Source organism: Chionomys nivalis, chromosome 10 (genome assembly GCF_950005125.1).
Source record: "Chionomys nivalis chromosome 10, mChiNiv1.1, whole genome shotgun sequence".
NCBI lineage: Eukaryota > Metazoa > Chordata > Mammalia > Rodentia > Cricetidae > Chionomys > Chionomys nivalis.
The window spans coordinates 68,173,217-68,195,138 of NC_080095.1; the positions used below are offsets into that span (position 1 = coordinate 68,173,217).

Sequence of the window (21,922 nt, forward strand, 5' to 3'; positions counted from 1 at the left end):
TGTTTGTTTCTAGTTGTAATCTGAGGTTCTAAATGAACTTGTATTTCACTATTTATTTTACAAAAAAATCAAATTTTTATTACATTTTATTATCTTGTGTGTATGTGGGACTGTGCTTGAGTACAGCATATGTTTGGTCAGAGGGCCATGTGTGTCCAGGAATTGATCTTAGGTCAGCAGGCGTGGTAGCAGATAGATGCCTTTATCTTTTGAGCCAACTCCAGGGCTGTCATCCAATTTTTAAACTTACCCATTTCATTCTGAAAACTTCATGGCAAGGTTGGTGGAACTGGCTTCTTTCTACCTGAAATATTGGGGCCCAGAGTTTAAATAATGTGCTTAAATATGCTACTGGAGACAGCAGAAAGCAGAGCTGGGATTTAAAGACGAGGACATGCTTTTAGCTTCTAGATGTTTCAGACTTGTTTGTAAATTTCCTGTTTAACTTTTCTATCTCAAATTCCCCTATTCATCTATTCAGCTGATTTTGTATCCCTGTTCTCCCTGCAAACTGCACCAAACCTGTTCCATTAATATTATTACTAGTAGTTAGTGAGTCTTTTCCGGAGTGTATTCAGTCTCTTGAGTTTTGTTGATTTTTCATAGTTACTTATTTAGTAAAAGTGTGCTGCTTTGGGCTGCTTGCTGGGCATATAATTATGTATGAAACAAAGGCTTTACCCTTAGGGAGCTTGTTTTGTAGAGAATAAAATGCTTCAAGTGGCAAATTAAAAGAAATGGAAAAAGTAAATGGGATTGAAACTTGTATGAATTTTTAGTTAATATTTAGTACTTACTGAGTGCTTTCTGTGTGCTGGATTAGTGTTTCAAATATATGCATAAAATAGTCCACGAACTCTGGATATTATGTTCTTTACTCATCTCCCTTCTGTTTCTGAGGTGGGGTCTCTTGTACACTAGGTTGGCCTCAGATTCTTTCGGTAGCTAAGGGTGACCTTGAATTTACCTTCTACCTCCCCAGTGCTGGAATTACAATTGTAAACTGTTTTTTATGGTACTGTGAGGCCAACACAAGGCTTCATGTGTATTAGGCAAGAATTCTACCTATGTTAAATCCTCAGCCCTTCATTTAATTCTTGCAAAGTCCGCCCCACCATGTAGTTTTAGATCTGAAGTTTAAGAAATACTGAATCATATTAAGAACATTGCACTTGGGAGAAGCAGCAAAAGTAGATATTCCCGAAGGAGGAAAGAGGCTGTTAAATAAGGAAGATTATTTTACATGGTCTAAATGGCCATGTAAAACAGGCTTATCCTAAAATAAATTCTCACTGAAATTTAATTTGAGTGGCTTATAGTACTCCTGCATATACAGTGACATGGAGTCTCTTTTAGCTTAAAAAAGGAAGAAGGTAAGAAAATTTTGCCTGGATAGCCTATGAAGTCTGACCACTAACCCAAGGAAATAATCCTGATTTATTCTGTGCATTTTATTTTACTGCTACTCCAGTCTTTGTTCATAGGGCCTCTCTTACCTGAATTTCCTAGTGTAATCTAAACTTCTTTCATCTGGTACCTATTTTTTAAGTTTATCCTTTACAATATACATATAGTATTGTTGTAACTTTGCTTTAGTATTTTATTGTAGAGTGATTCAAATATATGTTTTAAAAAAAATAGAGTCTTGTGATCTTCCATAAACTCTGTTACTCATCTTAAAGAATAACCCCTTATGATCAGTCTCTTTGTCCCCTGAGACAAGGCTCTGGTATCCCAGGCTGGCCTGTGTCTGGGTAGAGAAGGATAATCGTGAACTCCTGAGAATATTGGGGTTCTAGAAGTGTAACATTATACCTTGTTAATTTGTGGTCATGGGGATGGAACCCAGTGCTTTGTACATACTGGGTAAGTACTCTGCCAACTGAGCTATAGCTTTTTACTTGATCAGACTTGTTTTAACTGTTTCTATCCATTTGTCCTCAGCTCCTCTCTCTATCCATCTCTCCTCTCTCTTCTCTCTCTTCCCTTCTCTTCTCTTCTCTTCTCTTCTCTTCTCTTCTCTTCTCTTCTCTTCTCTTCTCTTCTCTTCTCTTCTCTTCTCTTCTCTCTCTCTCTCTCTCTCTCTCTCTCTCTCTCTCTCTCTCTCTCTCTCTCATCTATTTATTGACAGGGTTTCTCTATGTAGTCCTAACTGTCCTGGAACTCTCTCTGTAGACCAGGCTGACCTCAAATTTACAGAGATCCATCTGCCTCTGAGTGCTGGGATTAAAGTCATATGCCACCACAGCCCAGCTATCTCATAATATTTTGATGTAGATCTTAGGCCCATGAAATTTCACCTTTTCTACTCTAAAGCCTATGTGTTGGCTTATACCTGTAATCCTAACACTTGGGAGGCTGAGACAGGAGGATCATTGTTAATTTGAGACCAACCTAGTTAACCAGTAAGTTCTAGGCTAACCTGGGCAACAGAGGGAGGGCCTGTCTCAAAGCAAAGCAGAGAAAGCATTATATATTTTAAAAGATAAGGATTATTAATATTAAACACAGCTACAGTGTGACTACTATGTCATATTGTTGATAGATTATTAATTTCTTGATTTTATCAAATATATTGTTTGGTTTTCCAGAGTTATTTTGGAGTTCTTTGAATCAGGATCCACATTGTGGCCAAGACCATCTTCATCTCTTGGTAATTTTTGTTCAAGAAATTAGTCAATGAGAGAAGGTTCAGTTGATAAAAGTGCTTGCTGCCAAGCCTTATGATCTCAGTTTACTCTCTGGGACTCACATAGTTGTTGTAATACAAGCGGCGGGGCTGCGTCCCCGGCACCCGGCCGCCCGCATGGCTTTACCCAAAATAATTACACGGAAACTGTATTCTTTTAATCACTGCCTGGCCCATTAGTTCCAGCCTCTTATTGGCTAGCTCTTACATATTGATCTAACCCATTTCTAATATTCTGTGTAGCACCATGAGCTGGCTTACCAGGGAGATCTTAACCTGCGTCTGTCTGGAGTGGGAGAATCATGGCGACTCCTGACTTAGCTTCTTTCTCCCAGCATTCTGTCTGTTTACTCCACCCACCTAAGGGCTGGCCTATAAATGGGCCAAGGCAGTTTCTTTATTAGTTAACCAATGACCTTTCTCCATCACATAGTAATGGTGAGAACAGGCTACTGTTAAGTTGTTCTTTAACCTTTTTGTGTGTGTTTGAATACATACATATAGACTCACATGGATACACACACAAAAGTGGGACGGAGGCAGATCATTGTTTGGTCGAAGGTTTTCGGAGTTTGGGTGTTGTTGAGCAACCTCCCTGTGTTGTAGTTTTTAGCTTGTTGTAGTGCTCTGCCTGTCTTCCTTAAAACTTGGTTTGGCTCTAGGGCCTTAATCAAAGTTGTTTTACTTTTTTCTGTTCCTCATGGAGGGTGGGGTGTGTGGAAGGCAAGTCAGTTTTCCAGGTGGTGGTGAGGTCTTTGACAGAAAGGCACATGGTCAGTCATTAGCTTTGTTTTTGTGGCATTAGAAGCTATTTGATGTTAGGGCTTAGGAATGGTCATTCATAAGAACCATCATTATTATTTGTTGTGAGATATTTGTACACTGTGTGAAGATTTTTTCTTGTGATTGGTTCAGTAAAGTTCTGAATGGCCATTAGCTAGACAGGGGTTTTAGGTGGGACATCCAGGCAGACAGAGGAAAAAGGAGGAAATAATTGAGGTACAGGGGAGACACCAATGAGATATGGAGTTGGGCATACAGAATGAAAGAAAGGTAAAAAGCCACATAGTAAAACATAGATTAATAGAAATGGGTTAATTAAAGTTATAAGAGCTAGTTAGGAACAAACCTCAGCTATGGCCTAACTTTCATAATTAATAAGTTTCCATGTAGTTATTTGCAGGCTGGAGGTCCAAAGATAACTGAACAAGAGTTTGCTACATAGGGCGTTCAAGATAGGACCTGAGAAAGCAGTCTCCCGGGTAGGCTCCATGTACAGAGGTGTGACTCTTTAAGAGGCCCTGCTACTGAGCACTTGAACGGGGTTTATGAGTTGGGTGTGCTACTACTTGATGGTGGGAGACTAGGTAGAATTGCCTACTGGAGACTAGATCGATTGACCCGGCTGGCCTGACCCGGCTCCAGGCCAGCGGAGCTCTGCAGGCATGAGACCGCTCTTGGTAACCTGAAGGGGATGGAGCCAGCAGCCATCATCAGCCATGTGCTAAGCAGAGCCATGAAGTGGAAGCCTAGCTGCTGCCTGCTTAGCAATTTGAGGTTTGGCTCACGCATCAGAGAACACTGCGAATGCGCGGGCACAGAAGGTTAGAACCAGATGGAGAAAATCTCTGAATAGACATATGCTTAAAAATGTGCTTAGATTCTGAAGAAAGAAAAGGAGTATAGAAAGTCTTAGAAAAAAAACAGTTTAAAAATAAAGTTTAAAAATAAAAGTAAAGTCTTTAAAGAAAGAGTAAGGTAATTAAAAAAAGAAGTCATGTAAGAATGGGAAATACATAGGGCATCTGGGTCCTGTATGGTGTTTTATTGACTTTGAATTTTTTGAATGCTGATGAGCGAATGGCAGCTCCCGAAAAAGAGACATTGGGTTATAGAAGGAACTGCTGAATTAAACCAGCCTGTATACTTTAGAGATGTCTTGGCATCAAAATGGAAGTTGGGAAGTGTGTTGCATTGGGAAAACTGTTTCCACAGGAGACAAAAAGTTAGGATTCTCTTCAAAATGAATGAAGATCCAATTTGATTGGGGAGACCTAAAAATCTTGGCTTGTGACATGAAGAAAGAAACCAAGAAAGACTATAGGACAGGTGACATATGCTGATCCCTTGATGTGGGAACAGCCCTGAGACTGGATGAGACTTGATAAACCTTGTTGGCTACAGAGCCCTCATGACTTATTATATGCCGTCCTTTTATATGACATGAATTGAAGTTTGGTTATACAATCCAAACAAATTTAGAAAGTTAACAGATGCCTTTTACCTTCTCAAACATGAAACAAGAAAATCATCTTCAACTGACTTGTACATACCGCATTTTCCATACTTGTATTAATGCAGATACATATATTGCCTTTAAAAGTTCGTGTTTTCAGATAAAAGGGACCAGACACCAGTAAAAATAAGTAGCTCAGGTGATCCAGCCTCTCAGAATGCCCCTTTTCTCAAAATTCTTCATCCAGAGCCACTTCAAAGCTCCTAGCCTAGGTGGTCCAACCTCACACATTACTTCAGCCAGGACTTTGGATAAGCCCTGCACTTTCCCATCACACAGAGACTAAGCAAAAAATAATACAGTTAGCTCTTCTGGACTTGACCATTATCCTAATTTTCTTAGGGTCCCCCAAAGATGCTGTTGCCCTTGGGAAGCAGTCTGGGGACATCCACATTCCCAAAAGGTGAGGTGGGTGATTTTGGTAGGTTACTGATGTTTGTCATCATTTTAGGGTGTTGGTTACAAGTTGTTATTGATCATGGTCAGGAAAAAAGCTGAACCAAAGAGATTAGATTCAGGAGTCTTGTTCTGAAAAGAATAAGGGGGGAGTATATGGTTTCAAGGTTAAACAGATATATTTTAAGTAGATGGTCTTCAGACACTTTAAAGATGTATAGAATATGGCATTTAAAATGTTTTAATTACCGGGTGGGGTGGCGCATGTCTTTAATTCCAGCACCAGGATGAAGAGGCAGGTGGACCTCTGTGAGTTCCAGGACAGACTCCAAAACTACAGAGAAACCCTGTCTTGAAAAAACAAAACAAAAAATGTTTTAATAACATAGGGCAGTCTGGGGATGTGACTCAGTGGTTAAGAACACTGGCTGCTCTTACAGGGGTTCTGAATTCAATTCCCAGAAATCATATGGTGGCTTACAATCATCCATAATGAAATTTGGTACCCTCTTCTGGCCTGCAATCGGACATGGAGGCAGAATTCTATACATAATAAATAAACCTTAAAAAACAAAAACCAGGGTTTTTCATGACAGGGAGACATGTTTGTTCCTGGCAGCACCAATTTGCTTCAAAAAAGGATGATGTCCAAAGCCACAGAGAAACCCTGTCTCGAAAAACCAAAAAAAAAAAAAAAAAAAAAAAAAGATGATGGTCATTGAAGAGCCGCCATACAGAGTTTGCTTTCTATGTGGCAAGACTAGCCATCTAGGCAAGAAATTTCCCTTTCCTCTAATGCTGACAGTATACTGCCCAAACTGGACAAGCAGGACACAAAAGAAGGCAACTGCCAAACTTTGCCAAGACAAGGTAGAACAGTCCAGTCCTTCAAAATTCCTGCTTCAAAGAAAAGTCTGTCAAATGTTCTAGGCCTGTAGGCTAAAGATGGATGCCCAATGTTGCAGAGGAACCTTGGGTAACAACTGTTCAGGCCTGCTACTGTTGTTTCTATAGTTTTAGAAGTTGTTTCCTCTGTACTTCCTGTTTACTCAGGTAATATATCCTTCAGTTTCTGATGGAATTGAAGATGAGTTAGTTACAGTATTTCTTGTTACCGAATTCAGAAAAGAAACTCACAAAAGATGTATAAAGTGTTTAAGTTTGTGAGACAAATGCTTAAATATTAGAAAATGTTTTAAGGTCTAAAAATAGTTTTAGAATGGTAATACAAATTATGATAGGAAATGGTTTAGTTACAAAACTTGAAAATCATCAAGATAAGGTAGATATTAGAGTATTTTCTTCAAATATGCCAAATACAAATGGACTGGTCACTGTGAATGTAATTCTTACCTGATAATTGTTCTTATTGTATAAAATTTTACTGTTAGAAATTTATTTAGACAAAAAGGGGGAAATGTGGAATATTTGTATACTGTGTAAAGATACATTGCTGTGATTGGTTTAATAAAGAGCTGAGTAGCTATTAGCTAGGCAGGAGGTATAGGTGGGACTTCTGGGCATAGAGAGGGAGTAGGAGGAGACAATGAAGATGCAGGGAGATGCCAAGTAGACACAGAGGGAGTCAGACATACAGAATGAAAGAAAGGTAAAATATAAATTAATAGAAACGGGTTAGTTTTAAGTCGTAAGAGCTAGTTAGAAACAAGCTTAAACTATAGGTTGAGCTTTTATAATTAATAATAATAACTCTCTGTGTTATTATTTGGGAGCTGCTGGTGGGACAGAGAAAGACTTGTTAAATGTGCCCCCACCTCTACACACACACACACACGTACGTACATTTCTTTGTAGCCGTGGGTACCCTGGAATTCATTTTGCAGACCAGGCTGGCCTTGACTCAGATCGCCTGCCTGCTTCTGCCTCCTGAGTGTTGGGATGAAAGCCATGCACCACCACCCACCCCACAGTCTTGTGAAATCTTAAGAGAGATTTTTTTTTTTTTTTAAAGGACTGGGAATATAGCTCTCCTTCCCGTTTTGATTCCTAATACTTTGTAAATGGGACATGGTGGTGCATGCCTGGGCTTTACTAGATGATGTGTCCCAAAAAAAAACAATGGGTAAGAAATTTATGAAAGAAAAAGATGGAATAGGTAAGTGTAATATGCTGTTAATAGTTGTGTCAGCTAAATCTCAGAGAGGCCTAGACTATGGTTTTATTTAATTATTGAGTTAGGTATTTTCTAGGCTTGCTTGATACTTGTAGCCCAGATTGATGTTGAACTCCATAAAGCACTGCCTCAGGCCTTCCACCTGCTGGGATTACAGATGTGTACCACCATACATAGCTTTTCTCATAATAACATTTCTTGTGTTGCTTTTTTCCAGGACCGTTGAAATGGAACTAGCCACACATAAGCTCACATGTTTAGAAATGGGGGGGGGGGTAAGAGTAGAGGAGTCTTACTTGCTGTTTATTGCTGTGAAGAGACACCATGATTATGGCAACTCATCGAAAGAAAGCATTTAATTGGGGAGTTGTTTATAGTTTTGGAGTTAGTTTGTCGTCACCATAGTGGGAATCATGGTGCTGGAAAAGTAGCTGAGAGCTGTATCTGTCCTGATCTGCATGCAGGCAGAAAAAGAGAGTCAGGCACTAGGCCTGATGTGGTCTTTTGAGACCTCCAAAGCCCACTCCCAGTGACATATCTCCTCCAACAAGACCACACTCCTTCCAACAAGGCCACACCTAATCCTCCAAACAGTTCACCAGCTGGGGGACTCAGTATGTAAACATGAATTTAAGGGAGCCATTCTCATTCAAACCACTACAAGTAGGAGCCAGATTCTGTACTACCACTGTATTTGTGTGTCTTTGTAGTTTGCACATATTGTTACCCCTTCTGTGGGTTTTTGAGACAGTTTTTCTCTGTAGCCCTGGCTGTCTGACCTTGCTCTATAGGCTGGCCTGCTTCTGCCCCGCCACCACCCCACCCCCCCTGCCCCAGTGCCGGGGTTAAAGGTGTGATTAGCCCTTTACTACCTTTAATAAAAGGTTTTCAGTTTTAATTTTGTTGTCTTTTTCCTCTAGTAGGCTGGTTATAAGTTCTTTGAAAGGATCAGATGTTTTATTTCACTTGTATGTCCACTGAGAGGGGAAGGACCTAGGACCTAGCACATTATAGGCATTTGCTAAGTAATTGTTAATGAGTAGAGTTGCACAAGATCTTTTTCCCCTTCAAAATGAGTAACTCCTTTGAGGTGCTTTAGTGAGTACAGGTGGTGCTTTGCTCAACTGAAAGTATTCCATGTTGTTTTTCAACTTGTTTTAAAAAAGTACAGCCTACTGGGTTTATTGGCGCACACCTTTAATCCTGGGGTGGGGGTGGGTGGGTTAGGGTGGTGAGGGGCAGGTGGATCTCTGTAGGTTCGAGGCCAGCCTGGTCTACAGAACAAGGTACATGACAGCCAGGGCTACACATAAAAACCCTGTCTTGAAAAACCAGAAGAAAAAAAAATTACGTGAAAAAAGATCTGGGGCTGTTGCTCAGCGATAGAGCCCTAGCCTAGCATTTGGGAGGGCTTCGATTCACTAGCTAGCTCTGCCCCATCCTTTGCAAGAAAAAGTACATTCAGGAAAATACAAATTAAAACACTTTGTAATTTTGAAGCTGGAATACAGCTGAGTTAGTAAAGTGCTTGTCTGTCGTTTGCAAAGCCCTGGACTCAGTCTTCACTACTTTGAGTCTAGGCTGGAATACATGATACCCTATCTCAAAAAATTATATATATTAAAAGAAAATTATATATATTAAAAGAAAAAAAGCAACCCTTTTGGACGGTGAGGTTGTTGGCAACTCCCAACCCCCTTTTCTTTTTCTTACTCACTAAAAATGGCCCAACAAACACAATGGAATAGATATTTGCTTTTATCACCATTGATTCCCATTATTTCTTTTTTTTTCCTTTCCTTATTTTTTTGGAGGTGTCGGTGGTTTTTGAGACAGGGTTTCTCTGTGTAGCTTCGGCTGTTGTAGAACTCTTTTTTTGTAGGTTAGCCTGGTCTCCATAGAGCCAGCTAGCTGCCTCTGCTCCTGAGTGCTGGGATTACCAGTGTGAGTCACCATATTGGCATGCATATATGATTTTCTTGGTGGCTGTCCTGTCGATTACATTAACACTTTAATTTATAGCAATTTAGCTTTAATTAATACTGGTTTAATTAAAATTGAATATAAAATGTTCCTCTAAAGCTTTTATTTCCTACTTTGTTCTTTGTGCTGTTCTTCAACAATTTGTTTGTTCGATGTATACCCAAACGATGCCGATTTCTAATTACTGTTTAATGATCGTGCTTCTTTTTTTTTTTTTGTTTGTTTGTTTTGTTTTTCGAGACAGGGTTTCCCTGTAGCTTTGGAGCCTGTCCTGGAACTCCCTTTGTAGACCAGGCTGGCCTCGAACTCACAGAGATCCGCCTGCCTCTGCCTCCCAAATGCTGGGATTAAAGGCGTGCGCCACCACCGCCCTGCTGAACGTGCTTCTTAAATCAGGAATAAAAGCAGCTCAAATCTTTTCAATTTATATTTCACTAGATTGCTCAGACTGACCTTGAATTTAATTCAGTAATTTCTCAGATTCATCATCATCCCTTTCCTTCTCTCAAGTATTCAGATTGCATACATGTGCCAGTACACTCAGCTTCTCTTCCATATTTACTAGTTTGGATATGGATCTCTCTCTCTCTCTCTCTCTCTCTCTCTCTCTCTCTCTCTCTCTCTCTCTCCCTCCCTCCCTCCCTCCCTCCCTCCCTCCCTCCCTCCCTCTCTCTCCCTCTCTCTCTCTTTCTCTCCTTCTCTCTCCCTCTCTCTCTCTCCCTCTCTCTCCCTCTCTCTCTCCCTCTCTCTCCCTCTCTCTCCCTCTCTCTCCCTCTCCTTTCTGTGTCCATGGGTCTGCTCACAACCGCCGCTCATTGGGAATTCTGCCGCGTGGATTCTCTCTGCTGCCGCTCGGGTGCCGAACTCTGGAGCCGGCGCCCGGCACCACTGGGGACCCGCCGGAAGGCTCCGTGAGCCCGCCGGGTGGGGGGAAACCCCAATATTTTAAGAATAAGAGATTGTCTTTTACAAAACTAATTTTTCATGATTCTCTGCAATTACTGTTTTCCTCATACTTTTTTTTGTTTGTTTTGTTTTTCTTTTCTTTTTTTTTTTTTTTTTTTTTTGGTTTTTCGAGACAGGGTTTCTCTGTGGTTTTGGAGCCTGTCCTGGAACTAGCTCTTGTAGACCAGGCTGGTCTCGAACTCACAGAGATCCGCCTGCCTCTGCCTCCCGAGTGCTGGGATTAAAGGCGTGCGCCACCACCGCCGGCTGTTTTCCTCATACTTTAAAAATGCTTTTATATTTTTCATTTTCTAGAGAAGAGGTTGGAAAAATACGGCTTGCAAACCGAACTCATTCTAGAACCTACTTGGATTTTTAGTAGCTAATTTTTTAAAAATGTATTTTGTGTGTGTGTGTTGGGGCTGGAGGTCCTCTTGGGGAGCTAGAGTTATAGAGCCACTATAGGTGGGTAATGTGAACTGAACTTGGAAGCAAATGCTCTTAACTGCTGAGCCATCTCTCCAGCTCTTCTTTCTCCTTTCTATTTAAAGAGATATAAAATGAAAACAATAAGAGGACTGAAACAAAAGTCATTTACCAAAAGGAGTTGTCAGCTTTTGTCTTCTACTGGGATACTTGGGTTACCACATGGGGAAGTTTTATTGGTTATATTTCTGTTTTTGCCTTTTGTACCACCACTGCCATTGATGGCGATTGGCAGCTGGGATGCCAGGTTGTTGGCGACCTCACTTCATTTTAAAGTCTGCTTTCTTAAACCATTTTCACCAGTGGTTACAAATTGGGCATCTTCTGTTACCATAGCTGAGATACCATTTGGCATGTGTGTTTGGGGGGGCAGGGGGAGCATTTGGCTGTAATACAGGATGGGCAAAAAGTTCAGTTGGCTGTATTTTGGAACTTGGAGTTGGCGTAGATTTAGAAATGTCCTAATTTGGAATCAGGGGTTATGCCCTCAAGTCTGTGTTTTGAGTAATCATCAGGTGAAGGTGACTTAGGGAGGCAGGCAGCTCAGTTGAGAACCAGGCAGTTCCTGAAGGAAGAGAACTGACAGCTGAGAGCTGTTTGCTTTCCTGTACCACTCCCAACAGCTGGACAATAAATAAATTATTCCAGAAGGGAGGTAGGTTAATATATCACTGTGACTGCTAGATTCACTTTCATTTAAGAAAACAAAAACAACAGTGATTAGCTCCCCTCTCCCTTCTGTCCCTTTCTCCTCCTTTCCTTTGATCTCCTTTTTGATGCTGGGGATCGAATCTAGGACCTCATGCTGAGAAGTGCCCTACCATTGAGCTTTATTTCCGTCCTTGTTTTGAGATAGGGTGTCACTAAAGGCTGACCTTAGTGAAGCCCTGACAGGCCTGAACTCTGATAGTTCTGCAGAACCTCTTCAGTCTGTAGGTAGTTAGGGGCCACTATCACCAGGTATGGCCTTTTTTTTTTTTTTTGAGACAGCCCCTCTAACTGTATTTGGTTGCCTTTTGATCTTTCTGCTTTAGCTTGGGATTAGAAGCATCTATGATTTTCTTCTTCTTTAATGAATTAATACTTCTAAAGAGAAAGCTGTAGAATGTAATTCTCTCAAGTTGTATGGTTTTCTTTTTTTGAGAAATATTTAATGGCAGGGCATGTTGGTGCCCACTTTTAATTCCATCACTTGGGAGGCAGAGGCAGGTAAATCGTAGAGTTTGAGGCTCTGGTCTACAAAGGTAAGTTCCAGGACGGTCGGGCTACAGAGAGAAACCCTGCCCCCCCAAAAACAAAAAGATTGATACTCACACAGGCATAGAGTCAGTCTCTCTCTCTCTCTCTCTCTCTCTCTCTATATATATATATATATATATATATATATATATACTTACTGTACATGTGTGTACAGGGGTGTGTATGTATGTCAGTGTCTGTCAAAGGACAACTCTTCCGCTCTTGGAATCTTGGGATCAGGCCTGCTCACAGATAACTCTACTTGCTGAGCTCTGTCTTCCTTGCTTTTAAGTTGTATACTGTCAAGATGGGTGGGTGGTATTAAGACATTTTGAAAAGACTGTTTTGATTTCAATGTGTATAAATGAATTAACCATTTCAGCATTGGAAATGTCACAATACAATCTTAAAATAATTGTAGAAATTGAATTTAGTTAGCATATCATTAGATTTTTTATGTATATTTATTTGTTTATGTATTCATGCATGTGCTATGGTGAGTGGTGTGTGTGCGTTTGTATGTGTGTGTGAGACAGATAAAAAAGACAATCTGGGAGTTGGTTCTCTCCTTCCACCATGGGTTCACGTACCAACTTGAGACAGGTGTGTTGTTAGTTAACATATCTTCAAAGACATTCAATTCAGTTTTCACATTTAACAAGTGAAGAAGCCAAGAAAGGCTAATGGGCATTTATAAAGCTAGTTAGTGATAAATAGGGATTCGAATATATATCTGTCTAGATGTCCAGGTTAGTGTTCTTGGATCAGTATCTTATTTCTTCTCTTGATTTTCTGTAATCCCTAAGAAAAGAGTATTAGAGTTCTAAAATTGAGTAATTTTTTAAAATGACTTTTTGGAATCATGTTGTTGGTAGGAACAATATTAAATAATATCCAAATACTTTAATACCAACAAGTAGTTTCTTGAGGGATAGCATTTTGTATAGATGGGTCTGATTTATTTTTAACTTTCCAGGAAGATGATTTCACTCTTTACTTTGGAAACTTCTCCTAATGACTATAAGTTGTCAGGTAATGGAAACTCTTCACAAATATAAGAAGTCTGAGTATATGCTAGACTTAAGTCAGTATTATAGTTGCAACAGTGGATTATCTGCCCTGCCGATCATCTTTATCATTATTGTTGCTTGCATCAGTTTGCATTTGCACTTAATGTTCATGTCAGGTAATAGTAATTTGATTGTTGAGGGCTAATATTAAGGATAATAATAGAGGTAATTCTAAGATAAATATTAAATATTTCTAATGTGAAATAATTGTTTTATAATAAAAGGCAGGAAAATTACATGTTTTGTTATGAGTTACTCAGAAGTCCAAACATTCTAACCTTAGAAGGATCATTGTTACTGTTTGATTTTTGCTCTCTCAGAAAGGGTCTTGAACTCATGATTTGGATTACATGCATATGTTCCTGTAACCTGTTAAAACTTGCCACAATTCTAAATGCACATTTCAGTGTGCATTTAGTGTTAAGTATTTCATCTTGTTACACAACCAGTTCCTAGAATGTTTCCTCTTTCTCCCCAGCTCTTGCTATCCCTCATTGTATCATATGCCAAAGTTTCCTTTTATTACTGTATTCCCTATCTCCCTCACTCCATGCTTTGCACACATGTGTGTGACTGACAGTTTCTCATATAGTCCAGGCTGGCCTTGAATTGACTATGTAGCTGAGGATGATCTTGAGCTTCAGATTCTCTTTCTTTGCAAGTGCCAGGATCATAGACTTGTGCTACCATACTGGAATGATATTCTTGTGTGTGTGTGTGTGTGTGTGTGTGTGTGTGTGTGTGTGTGTGTGTGAGAGAGAGAGAGACAGAGACAGAGAGACATATGAGGTTTTTTGCTTGTCTTTTAATCTGTTGATAGACATTTGGCTTGATAGACATTTGGCTTCTACTTCTTAGCCTTTGTGATTAGTGCTTATGTGAACTTGTGCAGATTCTGAGACTATGTTTTCAGTTCTGGATTAAGCCAAGAGGTAGGATTGTTGGATCAAATGGTAGTTGTTTTATTTATTTATTTATTTATTTATTAAAGATTTCTGCCTCCTCCCCGCCATGGTAGTTGTTTTTTGTTTTGTTTTGTTTTTCATGACAGGGTTTCTCTGTGTAATAGTCTTTTTTCTTTAATATTTCTTATGGTTTATTTAACTTTATGTGCATTGGTGTGAAGGTGTCAGATCCCCTGGAACTGGATTTTTAGACAGTTGTGAGCTGCCATGTGGGTGCTAGGAATTGAACCCTGGTCCTCTGGAAGGGCAGTCAGTGCTCTTAACCACTGAGCCATCTCTCCAGCCCCTGTGTAATAATAGTCTTACTGTCCTGGAACTTGCTTTGTAGACCAGGCTGACTTCGAACTACAGAAATCTGCCTGCCTCTGCCTCCTGAGTGCTGGGGTTACAGGTGTGTGCCATTACTGCCCGGCATGTACCTATAATTTTAATTGTCTGGAGGTTGAAGTAGGAATATCTCAAATTCAAGGCCATCCTGGACATTGGACATTAGTAAGAAACTCCTTTAAAAAGAGAAAGCAGAGTCATGTGACCAGGCCACCCTGTCTGCTAAATGGCCATTCAGCCTAATGTGGGAAGTGACTTGTTGGGTCCTGTGAGCAGAGAGATGTGCTGTGATCACTGAGTTTGCTCAGATTCATCAGGCCAAGGGAATCCAGATCAAGGTGCCAAGAAAAAAAGGATTTGCAAAAAGTGACTGAGAACTTGTCTGAGCAAGAGGAGAAAAAGGCTGAACAGAAAGAGAAGGAAACCCTGGCCCCAGAAGACTAGCCTTTGACTGCTGCAGTTGGTGAGATCTGCAAGGAGGACTACAAAGTGCTGAAAGGCCTGTCAGCTTCTGGTCTGTGCTCCATCTCATTTGTCCTAGAAGTTCCTGGCCTCTAGTCTGTGTTTGTCAATGATTCTTCTGCTTGGACTGTAGGGCCAAAATGTACAGCTCAGTGGTGTGGCACATCTTGTATAGCCCAACTAGGCAGATGCCCAGATGCTGATGTACCACAACGAAAGGCATCTGAGTGTTCTGATGTTATTTATTTACTTCGACCCCTGTGACAGCCTCACCCCCTTCCTGGATGCAGCAGTGTAGGCTGTGAATGGAGGACTTCTGTGTGCCACCTGCATGGATATGGCAGTATTGTCAGGGAACAGCAGAGAGATGTGCTATTGCAAGTATGGGGCCATGCATGGCCCCCAAGAGCTGGGTCTGCAATGAAATGGCCCTGAGAATTGTTCTGCATAGCGTGCATGTGCATGCCAACTTCTACCAATGGTTCATGGTGCCGCCACTCAGCATCAGCGCTGACTTCTGTGTCTCGTTTTTTGTGCTCATTTTCACAGGCCAGGCCTAGGTTAAGTCCTCAGCAAGCAGGGCCTGGTATTTCAGTGTGTGGTTGCGGAGCCTTTTACCTGCAATGGCCTTGGCAAAGTGTTGGGAGACCCTTTTGGCAAGGTCAAGTTTTCTGTGGCCCTCCAGTGACCTGCGTGTGACTCACTGTGGACAGCAACACCAGCTTGGATGCCTCATGTGGGCAGGGCCCATCCATGACCTAGACAGTGACCACTAACCCTGGCTGCATCCGTCCATACCTCCAAGCGGATTCAAGGTGTTCTGAGTGTTAGTGGTGAGGAACTTCCTGATGTCCCTTTCTACTATGTTCTGGACCAACTGAGCAGCACCTTCTACTGCAGCACACATTGCTGTCTGCAGCTTTGATCAGCCTTCCTTCACACTTGCCTTTTGAATCTTTCTCTCCCGTGCCTGTAAGAATGCAGGAAAGATAGATGTCTCCCCCGACCCCCCAACCCTACCCACTCTGCCAGCTCTCTGGAACATCATGTTGGGAAGACTGTCCACTTGAAACGGAAGTGGCTGTCAGAAACCAGCTCAGCATTCCAAATTCTCTCTGTAAAGCCCAGACTGAAGGCCAACTTCAACATTTGGGAAGACTCTAACCCCAGCTCCAGCCAGCAAGGACTCAAGCACTTCCAGACCAATTCAGAAGCCACCTGGAGTACCCAACCCAGTGCCCAGCCAGGGGGCAAGGCAGCAAGTAAAGATCTGGAGGAGAGGCAAGCAGAGGTTGCTACAGAATAAGTGGAAGGAGCCAGCTGAGGACCTAGCCCATTGGGCAGCTGCTTGAAGACGTTTCCATGCAAACAATTCAAGGAGGGCACCTGTCAGCAAGTGGACCAGTGCTGTTACTCACGCAGTCCTGAAGTACCCGTGGCCTCTGCTGGTACTCCCCTCTCCCTCCTCCGCACTTCATACAGACTGTCCAGAGACCACCACCAAGATCTTCCCTGGACCAGAGGCTGCTGATGGAGCCATTCCTGGGCCAAGTGCGGACTGAGACAATAAAGAGATGTTACCTTCAAAACAAAACAAAAGCTAGAGAGAAAAGATAAGGGCTGCTGAAGTAGTTTCTGATTTTACACCCCCCAAAAGATTCATAAAATAAAAATTAATTTTTAAGCAGTTTGAGATAGTTAGAAAGGACTGGTGAGATGGGGTAAAGTTACTTGCTAACCTGAGTTTGATCTCCAGGATCTACATGGTAGAAGGCGTGAACCAGCTCCCGCAGGTTGTCCTCTGACTACTACAGCTGTCTTGTACTGCTTGTGCACTCTCTCTCACATGTAGGAAATAAATAAATGCAACCAAAAAAAAAAAGTTGGATAAAAAGATACGTCTTGTAGGACTTTTCTAAATGGTTGTTCAAATGATTAAGTTTGTTATTCTTGGAGTGGTACCAGTTCACTGAGAACAGTGCACTCCATAAAAGTTTGTTTCTCAGTCGTTTTAATTAGTGGTTATTTTTCTTGAGGTATTTTAAAGCTATCCCCTCATAATAAGAATTAAGTGATTGTAGTGGTTTGAATAGAGTAGCCTCCCATAAACTCACACCCTCAGTTGATGAAACTGTTTGGGAAGGATTAGTAGACATGACTTTGGGGGTCAGGCTTAGAGGTTTTAAAAGACTCGCCAGTGTGCTCCCTTCTTTCGGTTCAAAATGTAAGCTTTCAGCTGTTCCTGCTCCCATTCCTTTGCTCCCTTCTGTTCTCCAACCCTCTGAAACCATAAGTGTGAATTAAAACTTTGTTTAGTAAGTTGCCTTGGTCATGGTGTCTTATCACAGTAATAGAAAAGTAATTAAGACAGTGATTTTATTAAGTTTTAAATTCTTACAATTTTTTTTTTTTGAGGAGTAAACTTAAAACTTTTTTTTTTTTGACATTCTAGGTGGAAAGAGGTCATGGAATTTTAGACACTTAATGCCTAGGTATCTTGAAATACCTGTAGTTGTGATTGGTTGTCTGTCAAGTGAGAGACACTTTTGCAGGATTTCTAGCTCTGGCTAGCTTGGTACTATTTAGTTTAGATTTCATACTTCTGGCAGTCTCATGTCTCATTCTCCCTAGTGTGATGACTGGGTACACGATGGCCCACTATTTCTTCATTGACTTTCTTAAGTATAGAGACTGTGTTCATTTTTTTTTTAAACCCTCTTGGAAATTTTAAAATTGGTGATATGAATAAACATTGATTGAATTTTATATACTGTAGCACAAAATCTAAGTAGAAATACCTGACTCCTAAAATTTACAGTTCTTTAATCTTAGATTCTCAATTATTTTAATATGTTCTTGATTTTGATCATTAGTGTTCTAAGTTAGTATGTGAGTAGTAAAGCCTCTGAAATCGCAAACATATTTATTTGGACCAAATGAATTCCCCTTTAATTATATAGAGCAACTTTGCCTTATTTTAAAGTAGAATATCAAAAATAAGTACTTCTAGTGGTTGTTGTCAAATATCAGCGAATACTAAATCTATGATAATCAGATGTTTCATGTGGAATAAATTCAGGAAATGTGTAAATATGATTCCAGATATTGAAAATCAGCAACAAGGTTGGGCTATACTGAGTAACCAGCTAAAACTGGATAGGTAAAAAAAATTTGTAAGCTTTTGCTTTAGTAATATGTTTGATAATAAATTGCAAGTTAGCCACTTCCCTTTTTACTTTTGTTGTTTGCTTGCTTGCTTGTTTGAGGCAGCGTATTTCTATGCAGCCCTGGCTATCTGTCAGTTCTGTGTGAATCAGGCTGGTCTGGAGCTCAGTTTTGGAATTAGAAGTCTTGCCGGGCGGTGGTGGCGCACGCCTTTAATCCCAGCACTTGGGAGGCAGAGGCAGGCGGATCTCTGGGAGTTCGAGACCAGCCTGGTCTACAAGAGCTAGTTCCAGGACAGGCTCCAAAACCACAGAGAAACCCTGTCTCGAAAAACCAAAAAAAAAAAAAAAAAAAAAGAAGAAGTCTTGCACCACTATATCTGTCTTACCTTTATACTTTTTAGAGCAGAGTAGTTAAAAACTTCAATTGACTTCAGAAATTTTTTTAAAAATTGACTTTTCCTGATGCTCAAAAAATGTTTTCCTTATGGATGTTGTTTAGTGTAGTGAGGTACTTGCCTAGCACTCCAGGTAGAAAGGAATGGGAAGCCCTACTACCTTCATTGAAGCAGCCACACCATTCTATTGTAGGATGCCCTCCCTACTTTTAGCTGGTTGAGATGGGTCTTGGCACTTAGCTTTAGGAAGCCTGAAATTCAACATGTGGTTCAGGCCAGCTAACTCAAAACCCTCCTGCCTTTAAGAGTTATAAACTATACAAAGCTGGGCCTGGTGGTGTACACCTTTCAAAATCTAAGCACCCTGAGTTTGAGGCCAGTCAGGTCTAAATAGAGAGTTCTAGACCAGGCAGGAATGTGTGTGTGTGTGTTTACACACATGTATGTATGTATGTCTATGTATATAGATAGAGCATTCAAAGAAATAAAAATTGTATATACATAAGGTACATAAAATGTAATTATAGATTATTTTGCGTGGTATTGACTTTTTTTTCTTGTTTTTTTTTGTTTTGTTTTGTTTTGTTTTTGTTTTTCGAGACAGGGTTTCTCTGTGGTTTTGGAGCCTGTCCTGGAACTAGCTCTTGTAGACCAGGCTGGTCTCGAACTCCCAGAGATCCGCCTGCCTCTGCCTCCCAAGTGCTGGGATTAAAGGCGTGCGCCACCACCGCCCGGCTTTATTGGTTTTTTGAGACAAGAGTTTCTCTGCAGCTTTGGAGCCTGTCCTGGAACTAGCTCTTGTAGACCAGACTGGCCTCGAACTCAAAGAGACCTGCCTGCCTCTGACTCCCAAGTGTTGGGATTAAAGGCTTGTATCACCGTCTCATGTCCTGTCCCCCCCCCCCCCCACGCGCGTTATTGACATTTTTAACTGTTAAAGTCTTGTTGCATGGACACGGGATGTGTTCATGTCCTAGTTTCTTTCATCAGTTTTTTATATCCTTGGTTAATTCCTAAATATTTTATCCTTTAAAAAATACTTTGTGTTTGTATGAGTGTTAATGTGTGGGTGGGTGCCTAAGCCACATGCATGGTCTTGCACACAGAGGCCGGAGGTTGAAATTGGGAGTTTTCCTCAGCGGCTCTCCTCCAGGTTCATTAAAGTAGGGTCTTTCAGTTGAACCCAGAGTTAGCTTGTTCAGGGGACTCTCTGTCTCTGCTTCTGTCTATGCTAGAATTACAGACAGGTGGCCAGCGCCAACCCAGCTTTTGTTTAGGCTTTATATATTTTATTTAGTGTGTGTGCCTGCACCTGTCTTTGTGTGTGTGTGTGTGTATGTGCGCGCGTGCGTGCGTGCATATGGAGAACAGGGGACAACTTATGAGTCAGCTCTCTGCTGCTATAGGAGTGCCAGGGATCAAACTCAGGATCAAAATCACTTGGCAGCTAGTGGTTTTATCAGCTGAGTCATTTCCTGACCCCCATTTTATATCTTTTTTAAATTACATTATTTTTATTTATGTGCATAATGTGTGTCTGTTTACATGTGTGTATGCCCCGTGTGAATACAGGTGCCCATGGAGCCCAGATCTTCTGAAACTAGAGTTAGGTGCCATGGGGGTGCTCAGAATTGAACCCTGGTTCTCTGAAAGAGCAGCAAGTGCTGTTAACTGCTGAGCCACATCTTCTACCCCTGTTAAGCACCTTTAAAGCAATTATTTCCATCCCTAGTGTTTTGTGCTACCATCTTTTGTAAAGTATATGGTCTTTGTTATTAGTTTGTGGACTTTTTATTTAGTTTTATTGGAACATTTTTCTGTCCCTGTATTGATTAGTGTCATATCTTTTTAGGTTTTGTTTTTCTTTTATCTGAGTATGTGTTTTAATTCCTTTGATTGTTATATCTGTCTTTAAATCCCCAAATCTATCAATTCTGTCTTCCTGTAAAATAAAACATAAATTATATATTTTCTTATTTTAAGAGGGAAGAACCAGGGCACAGGCACAGACAAATTAAAGCAAAACCAAAGCCCAACAGTGTTAGATACTTGGGGACTCCTGATATTCGGGGCTACAGAAAGGTTGGGTAGCTCTCCTTCTTGAACTTTGTCCTTTACAGCACACAGCTTGTACTCGAGATTTAGGATAGCTCCATCCCACCACTGTCTTTGGTGATCTTCCCCTGGTGCTGGTGTCTCCAAACTTCTGGGATCTCTGCTGCACCTTCAGCCGTACCCTCTCCTGACCTCTCTTCAGGTACTTTGACTTGCCACATGGTGCCAGAGCCTCAGCTTCCCCCATGACCCCTTCAATCCTAGGACTTCTTCTGCAACTGAGGCTGCACCATCACTAGTAGCTTTTCTGGCTTCTCATAGTGCCAAGCCTCAGCTGTACTTCATGACTCCTTCATACCTTTAAAACCATTGCCACCTGAGAAACTGACTTCCACAGTACTAAGTTCAGTTGCCAGCATGAGGTACATACAGCTTTGCCTTTCTCTTGCCCTATAATTTCTGTGTGCTGACCTGAGGAAACATATCCCAGAAGATTTCGACTCAGTGATGCTGGTTGATTTTTAATCATAGCTTATTTTTCAGCCCCAGCAAACCAGAACCCAGATTCCATTTTTTTTTTTTTTCTCTCTCTTTCTTTTTGGTTTTCAAGACAGGGTTTTTCCATGTAGCCCTGGCTGTCCTGGAGCTCGCTCTGTAGACCAGGCTGACATCTAACTCACAGAGATCCTCCTGCCTCTGTCCCCCTCTCCCCAAGTAATGGGTTTAAAGGAGTATGCCACCACCACCACCTGGGTTTTTTCTTTTTGAGATGGCTTCTCTGCATAGCCCTGGCTGTTCAGAACTCACTATGTAGACTAGGCTGGCCTGGAACTCAGAGATCTGCCTGCTTTCCAAGTGCTGGGATTAAAGATTTGTGCCATCATGCCTGGCCAGAACCCAGGTTCTTAATTCAAAATATTAAATGGTCCTGATAAAGCCTTTAAGGGACTCAAACTTGTCTCTGAAACTTGACAAGTCAGGCCTTGCCTCCATCCTCTACACTGCTTTCATCATTCTAAGTTCTCATAATAGCGTATTAAGCTCTGAACACTCAATTTTCTTGCCCCTTCAGGCAAGAGCTTTCCACAACTCTCTCCAGAACATGGTCAGGTCTGTCACAGAGCAGCACCTCACTGCTAGTGCCATTTTCTCTGTCTTAGGGTTTCTGTTGCTGTGATGGAACATCATGATAAAAAGCAATTTGGGGAGGAAAGTGTTTATTTATCTAACAACTCTCAGGGTCACAATTCATTACTGAGGTGAGTGGCAGAAACCTGAAGCCACAGAGGAATGCTGATTTATGGCTTGCTCCC

At 41.2% G+C, this 21,922-nt stretch overlaps 1 protein-coding gene and 1 pseudogene across 4 annotated transcripts in view; both read left to right on the top strand.

Annotated features, from left to right (window-relative positions):
- Strn3 (striatin 3) overlaps window positions 1-21,922 on the top strand; it is an 80,392-nt gene that overhangs the window by 4,457 nt on the left and 54,013 nt on the right. The gene's annotated exons all lie outside the window — the stretch shown is intronic.
- Window positions 4,164-16,554, top strand: LOC130882693 (tRNA (guanine(26)-N(2))-dimethyltransferase-like; annotated as a pseudogene).